Source organism: Notolepis coatsorum (genome assembly GCF_963971535.1).
Source record: "Notolepis coatsorum genome assembly, chromosome: 6".
NCBI classification, from domain to species: domain Eukaryota; kingdom Metazoa; phylum Chordata; class Actinopteri; order Aulopiformes; family Paralepididae; genus Notolepis; species Notolepis coatsorum.
In genome coordinates, this window is record NC_140170.1 from 32,006,964 (window position 1) to 32,019,926 (window position 12,963).

Sequence of the window (12,963 nt, forward strand, 5' to 3'; positions counted from 1 at the left end):
TTACTCTGGGTAAATAAAGGGTTACTCTGGGTAAATAAAGGGTTACTCTTGGTAAATAACGGGTTACTCTGGGTAAATAAAGGGTTACTCTGGGTAAATAAAGGGTTACTCTAGGTAAATAACGGGTTACTCTGGGTAAATAACGGGTTACTCTGGGTAAATAAAGGGTTACTCTAGGTAAATAAAGGTTTACTCTGGGTAAATAAAGGGTTACTCTAGGTAAATAAAGGGTTACTCTGGGTAAATAAAGGGTTACCCTGTGTAAATAAAGGGTTCATCTGGGTAGATAAAGGGGTACTCTGGGTAAATAAAGGGTTACTCTGGTACTCTGGGTAAATAAAGGGTTACTCTGTGTAAATAAAGGGTTAATCTGGGTAGATAAAGGGGTACTCTGGGTAAATAAAGGGTTACTCTGGGTAAATAAAGGGTTACTCTGGGTAAATAAAGGGTTACCCTGGGTAAATAAAGTGTTACTCTGGGTAAATAAAGGGCTACTCTGGGTAAATAAAGGGCTACTCTGGGTAAATAAAGAGTTACTCTGGGTAAATAAAGGGCTACTCTGGGTAAATAAAGAGTTACTCTGGGTAAATAAAGGGCTACTCTGGGTAAATAAAGGGTTACTCTGGGTAAATAAAGGGCTACTCTGGGTAAATAAAGGGCTACTCTGGGTAAATAAAGGGTTACCCTGGGTAAATAAAGGGCTACTCTGTGTAAATAAAGGGTTACTCTGGGTAAATAAAGGGTTACTCTGGGTAAATAAAGGGTTACTCTGGGTAAATAAAGGGCTACTCTGGGTAAATAAAGGGTTACTTTAAGTCAGAGCAGGTGTGTAATTATAACCCCCCCCTCACCAAAAAAATTATATGGCTACTAATTGTAATATTATATGTTGTTTTTTTACCTTTTTGTAAGAATAAAGTGAAACGCTTCCAGAATGATGCCACCAGTGTATGATGCCTCCCTTTCAGCCGTGGGGTGGCAGCATGGCCTTCATAACGACCCCCCACAGAGAGGGGTGGCAGCATGGCCTTCATAACGACCCCCCACAGAGAGGGGTGGCAGCATGGCCTTCATAACGACCCCCCACAGAGAGGGGTAGCAGCATGGCCTTCATAACGACCCCCCACAGAGGACGGTGGGGTGGCAGCATGGCCTTCATAACGACCCCCCACAGAGAGGGGTGGCAGCATGGCCTTCATAACGACCCCCCACAGAGAGGGGTGGCAGCATGGCCTTCATAACGACCCCCCACAGAGGACGGTGGGGTGGCAGCATGGCCTTCATAACGACCCCCCACAGAGAGGAGTGGCAGCATGGCCTTCATAACGACCCCCACAGAGGACGGTGGGGTGGCAGCATGGCCTTCATAACGACCCCCACGGAGAGGAGTGGCAGCATGGCCTTCATAACGACCCCCACGGAGAGGAGTGGCAGCATGGCCTTCATAACGACCCCCACGGAGAGGAGTGGCAGCATGGCCTTCATAACGACCCCCACGGAGAGGAGTGGCAGCATGGCCTTCATAACGACCCCCCCACAGAGAGGAGTGGCAGCATGGCCTTCATAACGACCCCCCCACAGAGAGGAGTGGCAGCATGGCCTTCATAACGACCCCCCACAGAGAGGAGTGGCAGCATGGCCTTCATAACGACCCCCCCACAGAGAGGAGTGGCAGCATGGCCTTCATAACGACCCCCCACAGAGAGGAGTGGCAGCATGGCCTTCATAACGACCCCCACGGAGAGGAGTGGCAGCATGGCCTTCATAACGACCCCCACAGAGAGGAGTGGCAGCATGGCCTTCATAACGACCCCCCACAGAGAGGAGTGGCAGCATGGCCTTCATAACGACCCCCCACAGAGAGGTGTGGCAGCATGGCCTTCATAACGACCCCCACAGAGAGGAGTGGCAGCATGGCCTTCATAACGACCCCCCACAGAGAGGAGTGGCAGCATGGCCTGCACGGAGCGTCGGGAGCAAGGGGCCCTGTTGCCGGCTAATCATGTAGCCCACACTGTTCAATGATATGTAGCATGAAGCTAAAAGGAATCGCATTGGGCCGGTGGTGTAGTGGTTAACACTGTAACACTGGGTTTGATTCCCGCTTGGGGACCAGGTTTCCACGTTGCCAGGTACCCAGGTGGGGTACCTCCCGGGCCGTTCTGTGTGGAGTTTGCATGTTCTCCCCTCTGTGCTCGCAAGGGTTTCCCCCCGATAAGATAAACCCAATGGAAAAACAGGCACAACCGATCGCTACCGCTGTCGCGTCCCTGATGAAGACGGACAGGAGCACTTGGATTGGTCCCCGGGGCGCGGCTCACGTTGACGCCCTATCTGCTCCCGGCTGCCCTTGGGGGGGAAGGACGACGGGATGGGTCAGGTGCAGAGTAGACTGGACAAGATATGCCTCCTAAAGTGTGAAAACGGAAGTACAGGCTACAGGCTTTCCGGTTTCGACAAAACAATTATAGAAACGTGTGAAGTGCACAATATTTCCTCGTTTAAGCCACTGCAACGGCTTTGCCTAAAGAATTTACTACATGACCGGGACGTTCTAGCTTGTTTGCAGACAGGATTCGGGAAAAGATTGGTCCGTTTGGAGGCAGCTTCCAGGGGAAGTACATACACCGGAAATTCTACCCCATACACACTTTCGGCCGTAGTTCTTTACCAGGCTTTATCAAATTTACACACGTTAATGTCCCCATGGGCTGGACACATCTTCTTTAAACAAGTCAAGAAGAAACATCACAATAAGTCAAGAACAAAACAAGAACACCATAAGGTCCAACCAATTTAAAATAAATGCAAAATAAATGAGTGCAACACTCCCAGACATACCCCACGCGAAGGTAAGGAAAAACTCACTAAAACCTAGCAATAGGAGGAGAAAAAACTGGTAACGAAGTTAGGTGCAGAGAGACATTTAATCGGCGACCCAATGCATGTGTGTGTGTTTTGTTCCTGTGTCTTCTAGAAGTTATGGCTTGATTTATTAATTATTTTGTCATAATTTCATTATAATTCAGGAAATCTATGACTAAAAACTGTTTACTTACCAAATTTTTAGTCCAGGCAAAAATAAAAACATATTGGGGAGCGCTGTTATCCAGAGTTCTACCTGCTCACTGAGCTGCTCCTCTGGGGCCGGGAGGGGTTTGATGTTCTACCTGCTCACTGAGCTGCTCCTCTGGGGCCGGGAGGGGTTTGATGTTCTACCTGCTCACTGAGCTGCTCCTCTGGGGCCGGGAGGGGTTTGATGTTCTACCTGCTCACTGAGCTGCTCCTCTGGGGCCGGTAGTGGTTTGATGTTCTACCTGCTCACTGAGCTGCTCCTCTGGGGCCGGTAGAGGTTTGATGTTCTACCTGCTCACTGAGCTGCTCCTCTGGGGCCGGTAGAGGTTTGATGTTCTACCTGCTCACTGAGCTGCTCCTCTGGGGCCGGGAGGGGTTTGATGTTCTACCTGCTCACTGAGCTGCTCCTCTGGGGCCGGTAGAGGTTTGATGTTCTACCTGCTCACTGAGCTGCTCCTCTGGGGCCGGGAGGGGTTTGATGTTCTACCTGCTCACTGAGCTGCTCCTCTGGGGCCGGGAGGGGTTTGATGTTCTACCTGCTCACTGAGCTGCTCCTCTGGGGCCGGTAGTGGTTTGATGTTCTACCTGCTCACTGAGCTGCTCCTCTGGGGCCGGTAGAGGTTTGATGTTCTACCTGCTCACTGAGCTGCTCCTCTGGGGCCGGTAGTGGTTTGATGTTCTGCTCAAGGACACTTGACACGCTTCCGGGAGGAGCTGGAATGGAACCGGGAACCTTCTAATTACCAGATGACTGCTCTACCTCTGGAAACATTGTCTCCCCCTAAAATGATCAATTGATGTATAAGTGTTGAGTTCAGAATGAAGATGTTACCTTTGTCATTAGGAACATAACTATTTTAATGAAGATGTTACCTTTGCCCGCATATGGTGTTACACTTGCCCCTGCATGTGGACATGTTGTTTTAGAATCAATATTGTCAGAAAGGTCTTTATTGCCATGTCGTTTTTTTCACATACAAGGAATTTGCTTTGGTTGTTTTCATGTGCGACATTAACGGACAGACATTAAAGAGAAGGATTTGTAGATACAGTACTGAATTCTGCCATCCGGACACATGCAATTTGAATTCATAATGCATTTGAATATAGAATATAGAATATCAGGCCTATAAATTACCTTATTGTGGCCAAGTCATACATCGATGTATAGGGCCAAATCTCCTCTTTCCAATGGCAGTGTTACATCTGGATTTAGTCATTTCCTCGCGTGACTACTCACCTTTTTCCGATGCAATGCACAGAGAATTCACATTATTCAGTGAAACTCTTATTTTCGATCGTTTTTTTTTAACATCGGTAAACAAACGTAGTGCTGAAAATATACACTTTGACTGCTGTTTTGGTAGGGTTAGGGTCTTTACTCTTGGATACATTTGAAAAAGACGAAACACAACATTAATTAATACGGTCTGTATTGATCGATTTATGACGAGAACAGCAGTGTCCCCCAATTGGGGGACCATACAGCTTAATTAACAGACAGATAATACAATAAAAAGGTGGAGTAAAATAAAATGAAATATGAACTAAGTTAAGCACAATAGAATAGAATAGAATTATGAAATAAAATATAGGCCAGGGCTGTACAACTGTAAATAAAGAGTTTGAATAAAATAAAATGGGATATAAACTAAATGAAATATAGCACAATAGAATATAGTACAATTATAAGTAAAAGATAAAATAGGAATAATAATAGGCCAGGGCTGTACAACTGGGCAAGATGTGGTCAAGTATATCATAGTGCAATAATATGCACTAATTAGAATGAAATAACAACAAGTGGGATGGGATAATTAGCAGGGCTGTGCAATTGGGCAGTTATGTGCAAAGAGTATGAATCAGCGAAGTATGAACAAGTATGTTTTGATTGTTTATGCAAGTCCAGTAGGGGTGTGTTACTGTAACACAGTGGGGGGTGTCTGTGAGGGTCCCGAGCCTTGTTGATGAGGCTCACTGCAGAGGGTGAGGGTCCCGAGCCTTGTTGATGAGGCTCACTGCAGAGGGTGAGGGTCCCGAGCCTTGTTGACGAGGCTCACTGCAGAGGGTGAGGGTCCCGAGCCTTGTTGACGAGGCTCACTGCAGAGGGTGAGGGTCCCGAGCCTTGTTGACGAGGCTCACTGCAGAGGGTGAGGGTCCCGAGCCTTGTTGACGAGGCTCACTGCAGAGGGTGAGGGTCCCGAGCCTTGTTGACGAGGCTCACTGCAGAGGGTGAGGGTCCCGAGCCTTGTTGACGAGGCTCACTGCAGAGGGTGAGGGTCCCGAGCCTTGTTGACGAGGCTCACTGCAGAGGGTGAGGGTCCCGAGCCTTGTTGACGAGGCTCACTGCAGAGGGTGAGGGTCCCGAGCCTTGTTGATGAGGCTCACTGCAGAGGGTGAGGGTCCCGAGCCTTGTTGATGAGGCTCACTGCAGAGGGTGAGGGTCCCGAGCCTTGTTGATGAGGCTCACTGCAGAGGGTGAGGGTCCCGAGCCTTGTTGATGAGGCTCACTGCAGAGGGGAAGAAACTGTTCTTGTGCCGTGAGGTTTTGGCCCTGATGGACCACAGCCTCCTGCCAGAGGAGAGTGACGACAATGTTAGTTGTAAAGCCTTTTTATTTATTTATTATATAAATAATCACAAAACAGATACAGTGCAGCGTTTTCAAGGCGGTGGTGATTTATTACGTGTTGATGAACACAAAGACTGATAGAGACACAAGCGCAGCAAAATATTGGATGACTGTAAACCAGGATTAACAATATCCAAGAAATACTAAAGAGAACAGGGTAATATACAATGGAACTAAATGAATGACTGGATAATCAATCAAAACGGACAAAGAAAATCAAGTAACTTTAAACTAAAGTGTTTTATGACCATCTAACGGGGAAGACTCAGGTTTTAAATTGTTTGAGTCAATACTTGTATTGTTATTACCTGCATTACTTTGACCCTTTTTCTTATTCTCAGCATTGCTTTTATTCAGTCTATTTTATGCTCATTGTCATTGTATGTCTATTTGTTACAGCTGAGGCACAGGGGTGTCATTCTTGTATGAAAGGTGTGGCTCCCGCCTCTAACTACACACCCTCAAGACCCCTACGCTCTGCATCTTCTAACTACACACCCTCAAGACCCCTACGCTCTGCATCTTCTAACTACACACCCTCAAGACCCCTACGCTCTGCATCTTTTAACTACACACCCTCAAGACCCCTACGCTCTGCATCTTCTAACTACACACCCTCAAGACCCCTACGCTCTGCATCTTCTAACTACACACCCTCAAGACCCCTACGCTCTGCATCTTCTAACTACACACCCTCAAGACCCCTACGCTCTGCATCTTTTAACTACACACCCTCAAGACCCCTACGCTCTGCATCTTCTAACTACACACCCTCAAGACCCCTACGCTCTGCATCTTCTAACTACACACCCTCAAGACCCCTACGCTCTGCATCTTCTAACTAAACACCCTCAAGACCCCTACGCTCTGCATCTTCTAACTACACACCCTCAAGACCCCTACGCTCTGCATCTTCTAACTACACACCCTCAAGACCCCTACGCTCTGCATCTTCTAACTAAACACCCTCAAGACCCCTACGCTCTGCATCTTCTAACTACACACCCTCAAGACCCCTACACTCTGCATCTTCTAACTACACACCCTCAAGACCCCTACGCTCTGCATCTTCTAACTACACACCCTCAAGACCCCTACACTCTGCATCTTCTAACTACACACCCTCAAGACCCCTACGCTCTGCATCTTCTAACTAAACACCCCCAAGACCTCTACGCTCTGCATCTTCTAACTACACACCCTCAAGACCCCTACGCTCTGCATCTTCTAACTACACACCCTCAAGACCCCTACGCTCTGCATCTTCTAACTACACACCCTCAAGACCCCTACGCTCTGCATCTTCTAACTACACACCCTCAAGACCCCTACGCTCTGCATCTTCTAACTACACACCCTCAAGACCCCTACGCTCTGCATCTTCTAACTACACACCCTCAAGACCCCTACGCTCTGCATCTTCTAACTACACACCCTCAAGACCCCTACACAGGGGCGTAGCTGGGGGGGGGGGGGGGGGTAGCTTAGGATGATTCCAAGGGCCCAGTACTGGGGGGGGGGGCAACATTTTTTTTTTTTTTTTTTACTAGACATCACTCAGGTGTATTATTGATGCTCTCATTGATACTATGTTTGTTTCTGAAGTGTGTGTGTGTGTGTGTGTGTGTGTGTGTGTGTGTGTGTGTGTGTGTGTGTGTGTGTGTGTGTGTGTGTGTGTGTGTGTGTGTGTGTGTGTGTGTGTGTGTGTGTGTGAGATATATAGAGAGAGAGGGGGGGCTTTGGTAGACTATTGCATTGGTCCATTCATTGAAGATGAACACAATGCGACATCCTTTACTAGGCTCACCCACCAACAGTGCAGGTGCTGAACTGCTGATCCGAATGTATAGGTAAAAACCATATTATGCGTTTTCATCAATAAAAAATGGCCAAAAACATTTCCGCTCACGCGCTTACGCGCGCTCGCATTCACTGGGGGCCTACAAATACATTCTTTCATGGGGCCCAGAATCTGGAGCTACACCCCTGCACACTCTGCATCTTCGAACTACACACCCTCAAGACCCCTACGCTCTGCGTCTTCTAACTACACACCCTCAGACCCCTACACTCTGCATCTTCTGGCCGCCTCAGACCTACTCCTATCCGAACTCCGGGAGGGTCATCAAAGAGAAGCCGCCTATTCTCGGTCCTTGCCCCACAATGGTGGAACGAACTTCCCACCACAGTTAGGACAGCCGAAACCCGTCCAATATTTCGCTGTCGACTAAAGACACATTTCTTCAATCATTATCTGAAAATAATAATAATAATAATGAAATAAAATTAAAATTATAACCCTAACTAACCTTACTGTCATGCACATGTCCTAATATACTAACCTACACTGTAGCACTCAACACATTGGACATTGTTACTCAGCTGATAGAGTTGTATTGATTGATTAATTGAAAACTTTATTAACAGAATGGGTACAATACAGTACTGCTCAATACACACAATTGTTAAGGGGATGCAGACCAGAGAAAGACTTTCGTCTTGTTTACATCAGGGTCCCCCATTTTCAATTCATAATGACATATATGACATATTAGGATTCTCAACCTTTCTGCTGCCAAGGCACCCCTGTGTTCAATAAAATATTCCAGGGCACCCCTACATAAATCAAATCAAATTTATTTGTAAGGCCCGACAACACACGTTAATGTCCCCATGGGCCGTACACGTCTTCTTTAAACAAGTCAAGAAGAAACATAACAATAAGTCAAGAACAGAACAAGAACACCATAAGGTCCAACAAATTTAAAATAAATGCAAATAAATGAAAGAATGCAAGCACTCCCAGACATACCCCACGCGAAGGTAAGGAAAAACTCACTAAAACCTAACAATAGGGAAAAATGCTCCACAGGCAGTGTGGAGGAGAGAAACCTTAGAAGGGCCATTCAAGGGGGGATCTCCCTTCTTAGATGTCGGTGATAGTAGTGTTGCAGACTAACAGTTGGTAAGCATGCACTCAATTGTGTAGTGAAACACAGATGAGTGCATGCAATAGCAACTAAACATTTTGAAAGATTAAAGATAGAGCTGATAGCGATAGCAACTGAACATTTTGAAAGATTAAAGATAGAGCTGATAGCGAATCTATTTGAGGCACAGGGGCGGCGCAAAGAGGGTCGCGTCCTCCCCGTCTTAATCACGGGACATTCAACACTCCGGTCATTGCTCAGAGACAGCCGGAGACAGGGAGATAGGGGGCGGCGCAGAGAGGGTCGCAACCTCCCCGACATCATCACGGGACGTCCAGCACTCCGGTCACCACTACGAGACCGCCGGAGACAGGGAGACAGGAGGGCACGCAGAGAGGGTCGCATCCTCCCGGCCTTCATCACGGGACGTCCGACACTCCGGTCAGCACTCCAGGACAGCAACTCACAGGGAGACAGGGAGACGGGACAGGCGTTAGACAGCTTGCGTGATTGTAGTGGGCGGACATAGCAATAGATACAAGTGGTAAGCATATATGTGAATAGAGTAGATATATGAAGTAAGCATATTATGTGAATAGAATAGAAGTACTTAACCCAGCAATGAAACCGTGTCGACGGACCAGTTGACAAGACCACGGACAGACGACGGTAAGTTGCTGATCCATGGCCTCGGTGGTGCATGTAGAGCAGTCACTGCAATCTTGGCCAAGACCCCGAGGCATCCATCACCTTAGTCAGCACTAGGAGACAGGCACTGAGAGAGATGGGGGAGGGAGGGGGAGGGAGGGGGGGGGAAAGGGTGGGGGGGGCAGTTAGAGAGTTCCCATGTTTGTGATGCTGCAAAAAAGCAGACATGGGGGAAAATAGACATCCTAACTAAACTAGACAGATTAATCTAAAGGTCAGTCCCCGACCAGGTGAGATCAGGGTAGGTTGAAGGAGAGAGAGAAAAGATGGGTCTTAAGCAGGGATTTAAAAGCTTCGACAGAGCAGGCGCCCCTGATGACGGCAGGTAATTTGTTCCACAGGTAGGGAGCGCGGTAGACAAAGGCTCTGTGGCCGGCGGATTTCTTTTTAACCCTAGGAATCGATAGAAGCCCCGCATTTTGTGAGCGCAGAGCACGAGCGGGCGAGTATCGGGAGATGAGATCGGATAGATAGAGCGGTGCAAGCCCATTTAAAATTTTGTAGGTGAGGAGTAGCACTTTAAAGTCAGATCGGGCTTGAATAGGAAGCCAGTGTAGGGCGGACAAAACTGGTGTGATGTGATCAAATTTTCTAGTTCTAGTTAGTATCCGTGCAGCCGCATTTTGCACGAGTTGAAGATTTTTGATGCTTGAATTAGGTAGGCCTGAAAAAAGTGCATTACAGTAGTCCAAACGTGATGAGACCAGTGGGTCTTGGACTTCCTGACTGGCAGACCCCAGGTGGTGAGAGCAGGCAACTGCACCTCCTCATCCATCACCCTCAACATAGGGGCCCCCCAGGGCTGTGTTCTGAGTCCCCTCCTCTACTCCCTGTACACACACGACTGTGTGGCTCAGCGGAGTAGCAATACAATCATCAAATTTGCTGACGACACAGTGGTGGTGGACCTGATCTCTGCCAACGACGAGAGGGCCTACCTGGAAGAGGTCAAGGTCCTGGCGGGATGGTGCCAGGAAAACAGCCTCTCCCTGAACGTCAGCAAAACAAAGGAGATGATTGTGGACTTCAGGAGGTCGGGGGTCAAGGACTACAGCCCCCTCAGCATCGACGGGGCACCGGTTGAGAGAGTCAACAGCTTTAAGTACCTCGGAGCCTACATATCCGAGGACTTGACATGGACCACACACATTGACAGTGTTGTGAAGAAGGCACGACAACGCCTCTACTTCCTCAGGCGCCTAAGGAAGTTCCAAGTCAGTCAGAAGATCCTTAAGAACTTCTACTCATGTACAATAGAGAGCATCTTGACCGGCAACATCACCTCCTGGTTTGGGAATAGCACTGCACAAGACCGAAGCAGACTACAAAGAGTGACACGTTCAGCCGAACGCACAATTGGAGGGGGGCTCCCCACCCTCCAGAACATTTACAACAAGCGTTGCAAGGGCAAGGCTAAGAGAATCATTAAAGACTCCAGTCACCCGAACAACTGCCTCTTTGAACTGCTGCGGTCAGGCAAGCGATACCGGAGTCTCAAGGCGAGCACAGAAAGACTCAGAAGAAGCTTCTATCCCCAGGCCATCAGGCTGCTAAACGAACAATGAATGAACACTACACAACAACCACCAAACGCACATAGCACACACATCCACACGCACACACTCACTTTAAACAAACACACTGTAGCACCCACTCCACACACTTTATAGCACACACCCACTTTAAACAAACACACTGTAGCACCCACTCCCCACACTTTATATTTATTGATGAAGGATTGCACTACAACTCGTACACCTTACTGTAAATTGTACCTAAATTGTACCTCATCCCATTTCTGCTTTGCACTAGATAGTACTGTACATTAGTACACTGCATAGTATTGTATATTATATGGTAACTCAGAACATTGTACATATGTCTATACCGAACACTGTGACCTCATTTTCTTCTTCTAAATTACATGCTATACTATGTTATTTGATACTATCTTGTCTAGCACAGTCTCTGGAGCGTAACAGTAAGAAGCATTTTGTATGAAAGTATTCTGTACTTCTGTATGACAACTATTAAAGAAACTTGAAACTTGAACTTATAGCACACACCCACTTTAAACAAACACACTGTAGCACCCACTCCCCACACTTTATATTTATTGATGAAGGATTGCACTACAACTCGTACACCTTACTGTAAATTGTACCTAAATTGTACCTCATCCCATTTCTGCTTTGCACTATATAGTACTGTACATTAGTACACTGCATAGTATTGTATATTATATGGTAACTCAGAACATTGTACATATGTCTATACCGAACACTGTGACCTCATTTTCTTCTTCTAAATTACATGCTATACTATGTTATTTGATACTATCTTGTCTAGCACAGTCTCTGGAGCGTAACAGTAAGAAGCATTTTGTATGAAAGTATTCTGTACTTCTGTATGACAACTATTAAAGAAACTTGAAACTTGAAACTTGAGACAAAAGCATGAATCAGGGTTTCAGCATCAGCCAGAGTTAAAATGGGGCGACATTTTTGCGATATTACGAAGATGGAAGAATGCAATTTTGGTGACATACGATAAAGACTTTTCCGGCCCTGTCTTTTTTGCTACAATGATGACAAAAGTGCTTGCTTTCAAAATAATGTTTATTTAAGAAACCGGGAAACACATTTGTGTGTATATGCCTATAATGCATTATTAACAGGTGTTTCAGGTCTAAATGGCTTAGTACTGTTGACATTACACTGCTTGTAGTAGTAAATCAAATAGCATATTTCTTTAAATAAAATTACAGACATTTATCACTAAAGTACTATCTGTTGCAGCTGCACACTTTTCCATAAAAATAGCATATTTGGATAAGTGTGACCATTTCTCAAAAACTGAAAATCATGTATTTTTTTTTAATACAGAAAAGGATCACAAAGTTACCATTTCTCAAAAAATATAAATAAATACAGAAAATAAGCACTCATTCCCTCAGTGGACATTTCTAGCTCAATGCGAGGTCTGCTGCTGCTGGCTAATAATACGGTCAATACATGGGGAGATCTTTGACAAAGCAACACGCATGTCATCCTCAAGGCTCAACTTGGCCCTATATTTTGTTTTCAGAGCTGTCATGGATATGTGGTGCTGAATGGTATCAACACCTTAACTGCTGCATCATGAGATACTTGGTACTCAGCTCCACACTCTGAAACTAGCTCTCCAGGTGATATCAGATGAGATTTCATTGAGTTCTTCCAAGAGTTTGGGTGGAGATGTGTCAGGAAGCTTTGTCTCAATGTTGTCTGTAAAGGTTTTTTTATCCAGAGTAACTTGGTGATCCTTTTCTGTGTTTTATTAAATAATGATTTTCAGATTTTGAGAAATGGGCAAACTTATCCAAATATGGTATTTTCATGGAAAACAGTGCAGCTACAACAGATAGCACTTTAGTGATAATTTTCTGTAATCCAAAAAGAATAAAAATAAACCGCTATATTACACGACATACAGATATACAGATATATATCATGATATATATCATGACAAATGTAACAGTACTGTTACATTTATGACATACAAGATATACAAATATGCAGTACTGTTAAACAGAGATCCTAAAAGAAAATATATACATTCGAGGGGGAAGAAACTACA